A 17759-nucleotide genomic window follows, 5' to 3' on the forward strand; every position below is an offset into this window, starting at 1 on the left:
GACTCAAATCGATATGTCGTATAATTCCGGAGGTATGGTGCTGGGAGTAAATGATTGACACTGTTATCATAGTGAAATCACTCCCGTAGGTCTACATTTCCTTCGAAATCGTCATCTCAACTCAACGCCAGACTCTTCAGCTTCCGTCAGAGGTAGTGAGGGAATTTTTTATTGAGTGCCAAGTCATGCTCCTGTTAAATATAATAAAAATAAAGAAAAATATATCAAAATGATGACGTTGAAAATGGAGGGCCTGATTGGCAACGTCCGTTACATAGGACATGTGAAGAATACCCTAGTGTATACTCCAAGTTGTCAACGTCCGTTTTATGGGACATCATAAACAAACTAAGATTTTTAATACAAATATTGTAAAATATGTAAAAATTATGTCAAAATACTATACTTACAATCGTATTCTGACTAATAATATAACATTATAAGCAAAATAGTCTGCATGTACGCGAAGGACATAGCTAGTACCTTCCTAATATACCAATTGGCAATGCCTAGGTCTACTGTAACAGAGCCAGCATGTGTATAAATACTATGTCCTTTAAAACGGACGAAATCAATTTAAGGGATAATAATATAATGATAAAAAAATCATAATATTGCATAATTCGAATAGGTAGTAGAATAGAAATTAAAGACAAACCTCATAAATTAAAATATTGTATTTCAAAGGGTTAATTCTGTTCTACCGTAAAATTATACATATAGGTAAAGGTAATTCAAATAGGTATCCAATGTTATTGCGAGATTAAAAATAAGGCAAGACATGAAAACGTATCTTTTCTTATATTAATTTAATATCAAACATATTTAATATCAATAATTTTATGTACAATATAATTAAATTTTTACAAATATGGTTTTCAACTTTTCAGTATCGCAAGTTTGCATATTTTGAAACTAGATGGCGTTGTGTGCTTTTTGTAAGTTATTATTTAAAACTTATTGAAGAACAGTTAGATTCAGATATATGTATAATATTTCGTAAAGTAAATACCTATTATGGATATTTCATACATATGGAAATATTTATCACAGAGGTTTCACACATTGATTTTCAAAAATGAAAATTTTTTCTATTGCTGAACACGGGGCCCTAATTTTTCTACTTTAAACTAATTATTTAACAAATCATTATTTGGTAGGTAATTTAGTTTGGAATCAGGATATTTTTAAGGCTTACTTATAAAAATTAAACGGATTTACGTGTTAGCTTTATTTATTGGTTAATATTTGGTACCTATGTTCATTGTTCACTGATTGTGCGGCAAACTGCGCGCGTTGTAAACGAAATTATACAATTTGCCTAGGAGTCCTAGGACCTACCTATAAATATTATACCAACCCGTTATAATATAACTAGGTATTGTCCTGTGACAAAATCTTAAACTTGCAGTTTCCAGCGGTTTGCCATGGAGACCAACTTAAAGTGTCGACTAAAATTTATAAGAAAACTAGCGGTCCGCCCCGGCTTCGCCCGTGGTACATATGAAAAATAGATGTTGGCCGATTCTCAGACTTACCCGATATGCACAGAAAATTTCATGAGAATCGGTCCACCCGTTTCGGAGGAGTATATTATGCAGACTAACATTGTGACACGAGAATTTTATATATAAGATTTACAAGTCAATTAAATTTAAAAAGTCAATTACACAAACAGATAATTAGTATTCTAGTTTTATTAAGTACTAGCGGTCCGCCCCGGCTTCGCCCGTGGTACATATTTCGCAATAAAAGGTAGCCTATGTTCTTTCACAGGGTCTAAAGATTATCTGTGCCAAATTTCATCAAAATCGGTCATGTGGGTTCTCCTGAAATTCTATTCAATAAGCTGCATTAATTAAAACACTTCAAATTCATTTAAAATTTTACTCTTATTTTCTTTTTTATTACTCGCGTAACATCAAACAAGACAAGGCAATTGACCTAACTTTTTGAAGTCCCAAAATTTCATCCTTATTAATTTTAATAAACTTTCACACTACATACTATAATTAATCACGAATTAAAACGAAAACACGTTGAAAGCCAAGTAAGAAACAATGACATCATTGGCTCGTATAACACGGCTCAGGTTACCGTCGCTTGACAAGAAATCATATCGCGGTAATTTTGGATTATTCACGAGTAATATCCCATAGTTGCTTGTTATTTGCTTGGAGAAAGGATTTTTTATTTCATATAAATTACAATATGTAGCTGCTAAGTAGGCACCTATAGTAGGTATAAGTTTCATTTATTTTCAACCTGTGTTTTCAACTATCTGCGTCCCGCGGTTTCTCGTGCGTAAATGAGTTATTACAAACAGATAGACCAATTTTATTTATGGTATAGACTATAGATTAAAAATAAATTAGATGTAACCTACTGTCACAATTTCTGGGTACCTACCTATATATATATATATCCTCAATATTTTAAACAAAATTAACAAGATATCCAAACAAATTGTTTTTACCGAGGCCTAAATTAACTTTGTACAAAAAAAATGTTCCTTACATAGGTATTCAGATATTTAATAAAATTCCAAAAGACCTGCAAGGGGTTCCTCTTCCAGGATTTAAAAATAAATTAATTAAATACTTGTTAGAGAATTGTTTTTACAACTTAAATGAATTTCTGTATAATATGAAAAATGTATAAATAATATAAAATAATGATTTTGATATTTGATTGACTGTATGACTATGATTTATGTATAAAACTAATTTTAACTGACAATACTCCTGACTCGTATTATTAAATTGTAACTAACTAATCATTCTCATTCATTTTGTGAATTAATAATAATTATTGTATGCTATGTAACTATAGTAAAAACATGAATGTTCCTTAATTTTCATCTTAATATCTTTGTATGTACCATGTTTTTATGCAATAAATGATTTATTTATTTATTTATTTATTTATTTATTTATATTACATATAAGTTTAAGTGGTCGTAAAGTGTATTTATTTAACACATGGCTGACTACATATTTGTGACTTTATCAGTCCTGAAACTGGAGCAACATTATAAATTATAATTCCTTTTCACGCATGACTTAGGTAGGTAGGTACCTATCGTATTTTAGACAAAATATATAAAAGGAAAATATTCTCAACATTTTTTAAATCAAATAAAAAACAAATGAAAGACTATAATTTTCAGTATTACACCACATTTACTATGATTTTTCTATATTTATTTTTTAAAGAATGGATTATGGACAAATCTTTTAAACACATTTCCAATTAGGTAGGTAGGTACTAGCTGTGGTACTAGCACAGACTAATAATAATATACTACGTTTACAAGTACTAGGTACCTACTTACCTAATTTATAATTTCATGAGACGCCTACAAAATAAATTAACTTACATAATACATTAAAAGTATACAAGCTATAGATACCTGCATAATACCTATATAATATATATAAACTCACTTAATCATTCATAAATCACTCAAACTCATAACTTTTTATCCCCGTTAACCTTTTCAAGGCCTTTTGCCTTTTAAAATAACTTCTAAATGTTGTTACCATGGTTTATTTCTGATACTTAGGTATATAAAATCCGAAAATAGCTAAGAAATAAATAAAAGGAAAATCAGTGAAGAAAAAACTGAAAATCTGCTTGTTGTAGAACAAAAAAAATATGACATGTGACAAATGCCAACTCGCACTTGGCCAGCGTGGTGGATTATGGCCCAACCTGTCTTCCTGCAGTGTAAATATAAGTGGGATGATGAATTAAAAAAAAATAAACGTGATTTACACTCAATTTTACCTTCATATATAATTATTAATTATATATAGCATATAGTATCCAGTAGATATATACTCTTTATATGTATTTATTAAGTAGGTACTTTTATATATTATGCATTATTAATAAGAATAAAAAGATAATAGTTTGCGCAGTGGTTAACAAGGAGAAAAAAAATTGAGACAAAAAGGTTCTGAAAAAGTTGTAACGCAACCCCGCCAGACTTTGATGTTTCGAATCGTAGTATCGTAAAATATGTGTTAAAACTTAAAATGATTAAATCTGTACTTATTGTACTGTGGAAAATTAATAGGAATTAATTATTATAAATCCTATTTATCATTTCGAACAGAATCTAGATTCTAGATGATCAAAGGGTAATTTATAATGCAACTCAAAGTGTAACGTGACAGTATTCAAACTTAAAAGTTTCATAATCCATACTAATATTATAAATGCGAAAGTAACTCTGTCTGTCTGTCTGTTACTCAATCACGCCTAAACTACTGAACCAATTTGCATGAAATTTGGTATGGAGATATTTTGATACCCGAGACAGGACATAGGCTACTACTTTTTACCCCGGGACATAGGATAGGTTTTATCCCGGAAATCCCAACGGGAACTATGCGGGTTTTTCTTTGACTGCGCGGGCGAAGCCGGGGGCGGAAAGCTAGTTGTATATAAAGTCAACATTAAGGATCTCTATTCTCTATTCAAGAAATTGCGCTCTGTATTCTGTTTAAGTATTAAGTAGGTAGGTAACTCTTTAACAGCCATAAACAAACAAATTTTGCACTAATGCATGCATAAAAATATAACTGCACTAATATGATGTTAATAATTACATTTTATTCAATTAATATTGATAATTGTAATAGCATTTGTTACATTCAATTACACGATTAAAATTATCGATGCCTAAAGGAAAACAAAACAGAACATTCAGTAGGTATTGAGCTTGTATTTAGTACATATTTCTCAGAATAACAGTCGCTCTAAATTTAAACGTAACTTATTTAACCGTGAAATACGTTAAAACACGATTTTATAATCTTGTTTATCCAAATAAACAGTCGTTAGGTGTGTAAACAATACTAAAAAACATTTAAAACATTCGCTGTCGAGAGCTTGTCATCTGATCCCTCATTATATCGCATTTCACTAGTGAATCGTTTCTGATTAACTACCAACATTTAAGCCATTCACCGTTCATTCATTGTATTCGTAATCAGAGCGGCACAATGCTACCAAAATTACAAACTAAATACGTTAGCCACACGTTAGCTCCTATAATTTTATAACGCCCAAGGCGAAGGCGTCGAAACTCGAAAAAATCCTTCCGCAAAGAATTTAGGAGTGTCCGCTGAGACGAAATCCGACTTGCTCGTTATAAATTTCGTGTAAGATAACAATATGTGCGTGTGGGTGTGTGGTACAGCGCTGACGAGTATAGTTACAGCACGCAATAACGCTAACAAGGGAGCGAGCGGGATGCGCGCATGATTGTAGAGCGCCGTCCCGCTCTAGCCTCTAGCAACATGGCGCGCTGACTCGCGCGCAGGCTCGAATCGTATCGCCTGCCCACTCAAGGTTCGCTGACTGCCGTTCTTTTGTTTTTAATGTTGCCATACCAAGAATTTTATACCTGAGCCGGGGAAGTTTGATGGGTATTGAACCGTTATCAATATTTTCGCTTACATCTGTGCTAGACGTAAGACATCATTGATATTTATAATTTTAAAGATTTTAACGAAATTACTATGTTTTATCCTAATATTCCAATTTAAATGAACCAGATTAAATGTTATTTGAAAAAGGAAAATGAATGATGTTCTATGAATAAGATCTGAAGAAGAAGAATATAATATTATGTACATCATTAAATTGTGAATTGTGATAGTTTGAATTGTTTAATTACATGTCACTGCTCACTTCAACCTGTTTAGTTATTCGACGACTTATTTATGAAATTATCGGGAAAAATATGTTTCTTCGTTTTTAAATTTGTTATTTATCAAAGAAAACAATGTTTATATAATAAATAAAGCGTCACACAAAGAGTGGTGATTCGGATTCATTAAGCAGCATCCCTGAACCGCAGACGAAAACAGCGTCAAGCCGAGGACCTGCTCAAACCGAACGTCTGCATACCGATCGTTGGTTTTTTATATGCGCACGTCGGTGCACGGCCCGCGGCGTAGTGTGCGTGCCCTTATCTTGTGTGAGTGCCAGTTCGCTCTCGCGCGCGACGCAGCATTGTTGTTTGCAGTAGAGTCGCAGAGCCCGACCGGTCGTGGTTTGTTTCACGCTCGACCAAAACTACCGGCGATAAACAAAATAATGAGTGTACATTACGTGCATCGCGAGTGCAAGCGACAACAGTGTGTGATAACAAGAATGTAACGTGCGTGTTGTGTTAAACGGAGTGCGTTTTTGAACGTGTTTTTTGGTGTTCGGCGCGTGAACGCCATGACCGTCGTGTTTAGGTATGTGTCCGATTAATTATGGCCCATCAGCGAGGGGTCGGTGGCCCACGATTTGATGCCATTTGAATTATTCTCTCGTAATTACTGTCGCATCGGGCGTGTGGCCGAAAGAATGTTTCCATACGCAAGTTTTATGTGTATTTGGCGCCTTCGCTTCTCGTTATCGGACTTGTAGAAGTGTGTCGTGTAATTTATAATGTAATTAAATACTTTATCGCCTCCGGTGAAGCGTTGTGAGCGCGTGAAGCGTGAACTTTGCATCCATTTGCTTTACTTGCATGTTAGTTCAACCTGATACTTTCGAACGATAATAATGTGATTTAAGCATTTTAGTCAGCGTTTAAATTATAACCTTAACATAAGACTAGGCGAGCTTAAACTTACCACTTAAAGATGAAACAAAGAAGCAATAACAAATCTGGAGAAGTTTATTGTTTGCGTGTTCGAAATAGAATTTTATGGTTGTAGTAAAACAATTGAATTTTATAAATAGTTCTTTGAAGTGTCTTGTTAGCGGAAATGATGTGAAACGCATTCTGTAACGCAAGTAAATAGCATAGTTTTCTTTATGTACATTATATTTTATAATGGTTTAAAAAGCGGGAACAATGTAGATATGAATTAAATGTTGAATAGTTAATGAAATTTACTTTAAAATCGTAATTTTAAAGTTTATCGTCCACGTGTCGCTTGCCGTCGGCACGATTTCTACTGCACCAATCTTACCGACTAAGCATTAAAATGATGAATGTAATACCTATTATTTTAGCTTAATAATCTTTAATAATACGTATAATCAGCATATTTTTCAATTTAATAACTTACATCAACGCGATTTAATCATTAGAAAGATAGGTAGGTACCTAGTATACCTTGAATCCACGATGACGGAACATACATAACATCCCTAATAAAAAAATAAGTAAAAACCACTTGTTTAAAATCAAACATTTATTTATAAAACAGTTACATTATACATACCTGTATAAATATACCTAAACTGCACATTATAACTAGTTAGGCATTTGTAATCTTCAATCTATATTTAGTGGTCTTTAAAACATGCCATTTATTTTATCAAACATACCTATTTAAAACAGAGGTTATGATAAAAACAAGTAAATTCTTAACAATATTCATAATATGTAATCTTACACATTCAATCTTTAGTTAACAAAATGTTTTTGATAAGTATAAATTGATTTAATCACAAAACACTATTAAAGTATTAGATTTGTGTAAATATACCTGAATATATAAATATTGTATGTTAACTTTTGCTGACAACAAATAACAAACTGCTAAGCTATGTTAAAATATTTAATAAAATATTGAAATATGATTCAGTAGGTAAGTACAAAGTCCATGTTCTAAAAAAATTAATGATATTTATTTACCTAGATTACCTATTTATTATATTGCATATTACATAATATGCAATACCTATAATAAATGCGTTTCAGTAGATTGTCAATTATGATTTGTTACATAGGTGAAAATAAATCGTTAGACATGATAAAAAAAAGAATATAACTAGGGCTGAAATGAGAACCTTTTTTGAAGTCGGATGGTAAAAAATTAAAAGTTTGAGTGTAATTTAAACAAAAACCGAATATTTATTGATATTTTATGGATGGCCTTTGTAAATACTATTTAACAACAAATAAAAATTAAATTGTTTCAACTTAATACAACACTGAAAAACTGATAATTTACGCATTCATAATATGTATTATTGACAGACCTGACATTTATATCAAATATAAAGTTCTGTATGTACAACAACTGTTTTTCAATTTTTTACTTTGTAAATACAAAGTTACTTTTAAATGGAAGCGCGAGTAATCCGAGCTGTTGAATTACATGTTATCTACATAAAATATTGATATTCTTACCATAAAGTGTAAAATGATACAAATAAAACCATAAAACTACTAGTAAAAAATTCCTTGTTAATGGGTTTTGTTTAACATTAATTAAAATATGTTTGTAACAATAACCAAAGAGCAAACCTTACTTACGTTTATAAAAACAAAATGGCGGTTAATTTGACGTGCAAATTAAAACAAATGAAGTCCATCAAAACATTCCCCAGAACCGTAAAATCGTCTGCATAGTCAATTAAAAATAATCGTTACTATAATTGTTACGTATATGATACGTATTAGGGCAACCCCATCGAAAAAAAAACGGAATGTCGTTTAGAAAAATTCAACTGTTCGTACATAAATGGCAACACTAACAATTTCTGCTAAATTGTTAATGAATAGTAGAATGTCAAGTGGAATTACAATACAAATGACATCTAGAGCTGTCCTGTCGTCCTGTCGATAATTTTAATACCATTAATATTTTTTATTTGCCCCTATAAAATAACAAATGTGTGTCCGCGCACCTGCAGTATAAAAACTTGGGATGTCCTTAACTTACAATTTTATATTTTATCATAAAACTGTAGTGCCCTTGTAAACAATTTATATAGTTCAAAATTGCTGCCTATCTGAAGGCTTTATGATATTTGCGTTAGCCGGCTCCAATCAGAAGGTATGATTGGAGGACTCTTAAAATAATCTAATTTAAACCTGAATCGTTATAACATCAGAAAATCCTTACAAACACAAACACCACAAAAAGTGGAGATTAACATAAAAATGTTTGAAATGGCGAGAAATCTGTGCCCACACGTTTCTCAGTAAGAACCGGACAGCGTAAAAAGAGCATTATTTATAACGCCTTGATTCTTTGTACGGAAAAAAATATATTTCGAAAATTCTTTTTCCTTTTTATGGCTCGCAGTAAAACGCGACAACAGAGTCGCGAGTTGCCAATTCGAAAATCGTTTCAAAACGAATAGAACGCAATTTAAATATAGAATTTTTGGTTCAACTTTTGAAATAAAGAACACGTTCTAATTTTGAAACTGTATTTTTTTGTTTCTATGAAGTTGTATAGAGTAATTTGTAGAATGTTTTTTGCGGGTTAAAATGCGCATTTATTCCGATTATAGTTTTTATGACTTTTACGCTTTTTATAGTTAACTGAAAACCAGATACTTATTCGTCAAAATGAAACATCCAGTTCTGAATGTTCTACAATAAAATAAACATAATTGAATGAATAAATTCATGGAAAGCATTTGAAGTCAGATGGTTTCTACATCTTATCTTATATAGATAATAGCTGTGTTTTACCTGAAAATAAAACACATATTAAATACTTACCTATATTTGAAGCTTACTTCATTGAGAAGGTACCTAGCTTTTTCCGCCTATTTTTCCCTCTCTTTCCGTTGTATGTATGCTATCTCTCTCGCACACCTCTCCACCAGGTGGCGGGGCGCACGATAATGTCGGGCGCTGGATGTTTTTCATTGAGTCGAAATCCACAACAGGTGGACGTTAAGTGTAGGGCATGCAGAACCGAGTCCGGTTCCAAGTTTCTGAAACCCGGTTCCAAATCGAGCTCAGAACCGGGTAGAACCGGGTTACCCGGTTCTTTTATAATACCTCGGAAAAAAATACGAAATAAAACAAAAGTAACTGTAAAAGTACCTGATGGGTCTTTTATTTTACGCGGCTTGTGTCTTATTTTATTTAATTGATAAAGAAATAAAATTTCAATACTTCTCTTTATTTATCAGTCTTATAAAAGTACCTTGTTATCATAATATCACATATAAACTTAAACCTTATTCATTAACTGCAAACTGTAAAGCAAAAAACCGGCCAAGTGCGAGTCGGACTCGCGCTCCCAAGGCTCCGAACAATTTTTTATAATGTTGTAACTTTAAAATATATGTTTCTAGCAATTTTTCCTTTATCTGTGTTGACGTTACTTTTACCAAATTTCAAGGCTCTGTGTTCATGAGAAGTACCCTGTAGGTTTGGAGTCCCATGCGAATGTCAAAATTTACGAAAATTTTTAGCATTTACAGCTGTATCTTTTGATGCGTTGGCTTGTGAGTTTGACTTTTTCACATCATGAAGGAACCGTAGACTTGAGTATTCGGTATAAATTTCACGATTATATCGAATACTATTCTACATATATATAAGAATACATTATATTGCTTGATACCAAAAACAAAAACATGACGTGAAACAGTAAAATCAACAGCTTTTCAAATTCACGACAAATCTAATAAAAATATTTCTGTAGCCTAATTTTTGTCATTTTCAAAGCCTCATTTTTTTTTGGTAATACAACCGTAGGAAACTTATAGCATCTAAGGTTAGACAACCAATCAGAGCCACGCTTGAGGCGTGGCACGAAAATTCACGATGCACGTGTGTCTGACGTTGCCAGATAGAATTAATTTGTTAAAATAATGCAGCAAAATATAAATAATACTTTATATTTTAATATTTTGGTCGGAACCGGGAGAACCGGGTTTCATATCATTCAGACCCGGTTCTTAAGATCATCAAAAAACCCGGGTTTACCCGGGTTTTTCGGAACCGGGTAAACCCGGGTGCATGCCCTAGTTAAGTGTAAGCTTCAAATATAGGTAAGTATTTAATATGTGTTTTATTTTCAGGTAAAACACAGCTATTAAACACTTGACCGTAATTTGAAGCTTACTTCATTGAGACCTGTTTGTTACCCACCTGGTGTACAATATATGGACGCCAATGTGAATTTGAATACATAAGTAATTACTTATTTCTTTATTTGAAAGAGTAAGGTGTGCAGATAGCATACCTACCAATAAATCACACAAATTTTTATATTATATAATATATTAACAATCCCAGATGAAAAGTTAATCAAATAAGAACCAAAAAGTTAATCATAATGATTAAAAGTATTAGAACTTATGAGATTGGTTCAAGCGTACCTTAGTTAACCTTTTGGGCTTGAAAAGTTAAAGTTACTACAATTTTCACTATCTTTAGCGTAAATCTGCGAAAGCGCCAGTAACGACTTTCAATTACGCATTTAGATGTTACTTACAAAATGAAGCAACAGCTGATCCCGACGAGGCAAAAATACCTCAAACTCAAACCTTTATTTATTCAATTAGAACTCTGTAGAAGCACAATTGAATCATCTTAACATAGAATTACCAACTGTCTCAACTCACACAGTTTTAACCTAACCTGCTACAAGCGGACAAGAAGAGAACTTGGTCCTTACTTTTGGGGTCAGAAATAAATTTAAAAGGTCACCCCTTGAATAAGGCAATAAAATATCAAAACAGGTAAACGGTTTTAATTATAATACAGATTGTTTCGTTACCGTGTAATTGATCGTGGTGTCTATTATCGATGTTTGGCACAGAGTATGCAAACAAAGGTTGTCAAATTATTTTGCAACTGTCATGCACCACGACAGTCGAGACCTTAATCTGTGGTCGACACTTGTACTTCCGCATTCGATCGAGCCGCTCCTCTGCTGTGTGCGCGCGCGGCGGCCATTAAAACACGTGTATCGCATCGGATAATTGGGCGCAAATTCATCGAGTGCTGCAGCATCTCCAAGGTACGTGGTGCATTGTTTTTGCTGCTCACTATTTCCGAACATCGATTTTGTGTTAACGTAATTTTCCCTAATGTAGTAGAAGCCACCCGCTATTTCGGCTTGGTGCGATTCTACATTATTTCTGGTGCCGAAACCAGGGAATTTGCGTATCAATTATCATATTCAAAAGCTTATGGTATTACTGGTCACACGTAATTCATAATCTAAAATCAAATTCAATTCCGTTCGTATTAGGTTCTTTGTTTAACAAAGTAGGAAGTTGTTATAAGATCTATTTAAGCAAACACTTATTTTTTCGGTGCTTAAATTCAATCGGCTTAAAACAATTTCATATTCTAAAACTTAATACATATTCAGAAGTACAAGTCAAAGTGTTTAATTATTGTAGGAACTAGTTAAGCAATAACATATTTCATCGGTGCTTAATTTTACATCGGCCTATAGTAATTTCACATTCCAAAACATAATTCATTCACGTTACAGTTTATCCTAACTACATAACTAATATTAAAACGTAATATTAGGTTAAATCGTAATATAAAATAATTTCATTTTATATTAATACTCGGGGGTAAATCGAAAAACATTCTAGCGGCTCGCGCAGCGCATCATCACTTTAACTTGTTATTGTAAGTTATAATCTGTATTCATTCACATTACCGTTTCATGCGATTTTCATCCTTAACTTCATATGCGTAAAGGTGAAATAATAATTTCATTGTTTCATTTTATTTCATTGTTTGAAAAATTACATCGAAGATTAACTTTGTTATTTAATTGTTTGTGTTTAAACGTTTTTACATTTTGTTTATTCGATATATAAATTTAAATTTAACAAGATGTCTCTATTAACTAAACATACAACTCGGAAGTTAGGTTCTTTGAAAAAATTAAAATCTAAATCGGTGGATGAATATTATACGACTAAGGACTTATCGACATTGCGTAGAAAACGTACTATAGCGCTTAAAAGATTATCGAAGGCGTTAGAAATAGGTAATGCAGCTTTGAGTGATCGTTCACAATACGACCTATTTTTATCGTATCATCAGGAAATTAAACAAATCGTTTCAAATTTCGAAAATGCTCATTTTAATATAATCGATCTGTCGGACGACGCGAATAATGAAACTGAAATTGAGGAACAATTCGATGAATTATATTTTCAGATACAGTCTATTTATATTAGTTTAACTAAACATGATACAAATAATTCGATTAACTCGAACATCAATTCATCGAATATCCGTTTACCTAAAATTACATTGCCACATTTTTCGGGCAATATCAAGCAGTGGCCTGTGTTTTATGATACGTTTAATTCTTTAATTCATAACTCAACGTCAATTTCGGACACGGAAAAGTTTCATTATTTAATTTCTTCTCTTAGCGGGGATGCGTTATCGGTGGTTAAGGCGTTCCCTATGACTCATGAATATTATCGTGACGCGTATGAAGCTCTTATTAATCGCTATAAATGTAAACGAACATTAGCTTTTACTTGTTGGCAAGATATTTTAAACACTAACTTCATGCACAACAACGCAACTGAGTTTCAAAAGTCACTCGACTTATTCGATGAAAATTTAAATATTTTAAAATCTATTGAGTTACCGATAGATCGTTGGGATTTTGTTTTAGTTTACCATATTTTATCAAAATTAGACAAGAACTTACGCCGCGATTTTGAGGAGAAATATTCTAACGTGGAGTTGCCGTCTTATGATCAATTAAGGGGGTTTTTGCGTTCTAAATGCGAAGCCTTATTACGAGATACACATTTTTCTGGTGTGAACAAATCTTTAAAGCCTTCGACTACTCAAAATCAATCAACGAAACGTTTCAATTCAAATGCACTTGTTGCTATGAACAATAGAGGTAATTCGAACGATAAGTCTAAAGTTTATTCAAGCAACTGCGCGTATTGCCATAAGTCGCATTCTATTTTTTCTTGTCAAGATTTTATTAGTAAATCGATTGACGATCGTATGGCTATTGCCACTCAAAACAATTGGTGCTTTAATTGCCTGAAGCCATCACATCAATTAAAAAATTGCAAATCTATTTTTTCGTGTCGTATGTGTAAACGTAAACATCACACCTTACTCCATCGCGATCATAACACTAAGATCGAATCAAATCAAATCGGGTCGTCGCTGGTGTCAAGGTCACATACGAATCATACAGTGCTGTTAGCCACAGCTATCGTTCAGGTTAAGGATGCTTCAGGTAATATGCAATCGTTTCGTGCCCTGTTTGATACGGGCAGTCAGAGCAATTTCATAACAGAATCAGCAGTAAAACTTTTAAATTTAACGCCGGCTTCAACAACCGCGGCAATTAGTGGCATAGGGGAAGCGGATGCACCTATTATTGGTGACGTCACTTGTTCTATCGGTACTAACGGTCGAATTCTATTTAACTTGGATATGCACGTCATATCTAAAATATGTGGCGATCAACCTATCGCTCAACTTAATTCATCAAGTTGGTCCCATATTAAATCGTTGCCGTTAGCGGACCCTGGTTTCGATATACCTGGTCCCATTGACATTTTGCTTGCTGCTGATGTATTCGCTGACTCTGTTCTTAATCAACATATCAAGGGAGGTGTCAACCAACCTACCGCGTTTAATTCAATCTTTGGTTGGCTACTTCTAGGTAAAACTAATATTTCATGTAGTAGTCTGTTGCAGACGTTGCCTGTAATCGATAATGATTTAAATTCATTAGTTCATCGTTTTTGGGAATTAGATTCAGTACCGCAAACTTCAATGCTAACTCCAGATGAGTTATTATGCGAACGTAAATTCGTTGAAGAACACACACGTGATGAATCTGGGCGTTATATTGTTCGTATTCCATTTAAGAATAATTCAGAACCTACATTTGAGGGCTCTCGCGAAGTTGCTTTGCGTAGGTTCTATGCTATCGAACGTAGGTTGTCACGTGACGCTTTGTTAAAATCGCAATATGTCGACTTTATGTCTGATTACATCGAAAGTGGTCACATGACAGTCGTGCCTGTAGCACAAGTTGGCACAGGAAAATACTACATACCTCATCATTGCGTTCTACGCCCTGACTCTGCGACCACACGCCTCCGCGTTGTATTCGACGCTTCTGCGAAGGATATACATTCTAAGTCACTGAATGACACACAACTTATCGGCCCAAAGCTACAACCGAATATTTTAAATCTACTTTTACGCTTTAGGGAACACAACGTTGTCTTCATGGCTGATGCTCGTCAAATGTTTAGACAGATTGTAGTAGCGCAGGAACATCGTGATTACCAACGCATTTTCTGGAGGAGTTCTCCTGATGAGCCCCTCTTAGAATATCGTTTAAATACAGTCACATATGGATTAGCTTCGTCTCCGTTTCTCGCTTGCCGTACTCTTCGACAGCTCGCTGAAGATGAGGGAGATTCTTATCCACTCGCAAAACGAGTACTACTGTCTGATGTTTATTGTGATGACGTCACAACCGGATTTTCATCGTTAGAGGTCGCTCAGGAAGCAAAGTCGCAGATTATTAAACTTTTTAAGTGTGGACAGTTTGAACTTAGGAAGTGGGCTAGTAATAAACCGCAGTTATTGTCTGATCTACCCAGTGATAGTTGTTTGACTGGATCCGTATCGTTAGACAATTCTGATAATCAAATTCTTAAGGTATTAGGTCTTAAATGGAATCCATCCACAGATACGTTCGTTTTCGAAATTGAATCTACTTATCGGCCATGTACTAAGCGTTCAATTCTTAGTGAACTCGCTAGGGTTTTCGATCCGTTAGGTTTTTTATCTCCCATCACAATTCAATCAAAATGTTTAATTCAGAAGTTGTGGATTCTCGGCGTTGGATGGGACCAAACGCCGCCTAACGAGATCATTAATACATGGAACAAACATCGCACTCAACTTAATCTTTTGAGTGAACTTCTAATTCCTCGGAAACTTACCTGCACGGATGCTGTATCGTATGAGCTACATGGGTTTTGTGACAGTTCTACCCTTGCATACGGAGCTGTCATCTATTTACGTGTTACAGATGCTGTTGGTAATATTCATGTTTTCTTCGTTTGCTCTAAGGCTCGAGTTGCACCTCTTAAACATACATCGTTACCACGACTCGAGCTCTGTGCTGCAGTTCTTCTATCAGATCTTTACAAATTTGTAAAAGATACGTATCTTTCTCGTATTCATATTGATTCTGTATATTTGTGGTCTGACTCAACTATCGTTTTGTCTTGGCTGCGTTCTCATTCTTCGCGTTGGACAACATTTGTCGCGAATCGTGTCAGTCACATACAGGATATCACCCCTACAGACTGGTGGCATCATGTATCCTCAGGTGATAATCCTGCTGATTTGTGTTCGCGAGGTTTATTTCCGAGTGAGCTTGTGCACAATGCCTTATGGTGGGCGGGACCGTGCTGGTTAACCCAAGGTAGTGATACTTGGCCTACGGATACAGCTGTTGTCACATCAAATGAGGAGAAGGTCGTTATGGAGAAGGAGCAACGGAAGGTAGCTCTTTCCGCTGAAGAGAGAGCTCCAATCGAACCAACAATAATTGACTCTTTACTTAATCGTTATTCATCATTTCAAACAATCGTTAACATTTTGGCATTTGTATATCGTTTTATCAATAACTCTAAAAACCCAGCTCAAGCTAATCGTAATAATTTCATTAATAACGTTGAAAGACATAACGCATTATTAAAAATCGTTAAACATGTACAGAGTCAGGTCTTTTCGAACGAAATTGCTAATCTTAAATCGAACAAACCTTTATCGAAACCTTTTCGAAAACTCAATCCGTTTATCGATCGATTAGGTATTCTCAGGGTGGGCGGTAGAATTTCACGCGCAGGTTTAGAATACGAACAAAGGCATCCAGCCTTTCTACCGTCTGATCATCCATTAACGTTTTTAATTATCGACAACATTCATCGTAACTACTTGCATCCGGGCATCAATACTACGCATTTCTTACTTCTTCAACAATTTTGGATCATATCGGCAAAACGTACTGTACGCAATCGTTTAAGCAAATGTATACAATGCTATCGAACTAATCCGAAGCCATTACAACCGTTTATGAGTGATTTACCGTCATACCGTGTTAATCAAGTCAAACCATTTTCTATAGTAGGCGTAGATTTCGGCGGACCGTTTCGTATTAAATTAGGCCCACATCGAGGTGCTAAGATTGAAAAGGCTTACCTTTGTCTTTTTATTTGTCTTACAACAAAAGCAGTACACCTCGAGGTGGTGTCTACACTGTCCACTGACGCATTTATAGCTGCGTTACGACGCTTTGTGGCACGCCGTGGTCGATGTAACGTGATACACGCGGATTGTGGAACAAACTTTATCGGTGCAAGAAATCAATTATCGTCTCTTATGCATCAAGCTTCTAATTTAGAAAAGATCGAATTTAAGTTTAATCCTCCATCAGCTCCTCATTTCGGTGGTGTATGGGAAATTCAAATCAAGGCGGCTAAATCTCATTTACTTCGTGTAGTTGGTGATCAAGTTCTTACGTTTGAAGAACTTACAACGCTTTTCGTGCAAATCGAAGCAGTATTAAATTCGCGACCGCTTTGTCCAATCAGTTCGGATCCAAATGATCTATCGGTCTTAACTCCAGGCCATTTCCTTACCTTAGAGCCTTTGACAGCTGTCCCTGATGAAGATCTATCAAATGTTAATATAAGTCGGCTTCATCGGTGGCAGTTGTTACAATCATTTCACCAGAGTTTTTGGTCCAAATGGAAACACGAGTATCTTAATTCACTAACACAACGCGCCAAATGGACTAAGGATTCTAAACCGCTTCAGATAGGCTCAATGGTGATAATTAAGGATGAAAATCGTGCGCCACTACAATGGTCTCTTGCCAGAGTAGTGGATCTTTTACCCGGTTCTGATGGTGTAGCTCGGATTGCAGTAGTTAAAACAGCGAAAAATCATATAATTCAAAGACCGTTGGTTAAGTTATGCCCTCTACCAATCG

General features: G+C 34.3%; 1 protein-coding gene and 1 long non-coding RNA gene across 3 annotated transcripts in view; both read left to right on the plus strand.

The window, feature by feature from the left end:
* The window catches only part of LOC149477658 (uncharacterized), a 310772-nt gene that overhangs the window by 54510 nt on the left and 238503 nt on the right, over positions 1-17759 (plus strand). The gene's annotated exons all lie outside the window — the stretch shown is intronic.
* Positions 6003-17759, plus strand: part of pan (transcription factor pangolin) — a 148244-nt gene continuing 136487 nt past the window's right edge. Inside the window, exon 1 of one of the 2 annotated variants that reach the window (XM_089710264.1) lies at positions 6003-6257. The gene's annotated coding sequence lies outside the window, so the exon portion shown is untranslated. The remainder of the gene's footprint in view (positions 6258-17759) is intronic. The other variant, XM_089710263.1, reaches the window with a different exon arrangement.

The sequence above is a fragment of the Colias philodice genome, chromosome 24 (genome assembly GCF_061535455.1).
Source record: "Colias philodice isolate Cphi_HAF_F1 chromosome 24, ilColPhil1 Martin Lab GWU primary, whole genome shotgun sequence".
Lineage (NCBI taxonomy): Eukaryota > Metazoa > Arthropoda > Insecta > Lepidoptera > Pieridae > Colias > Colias philodice.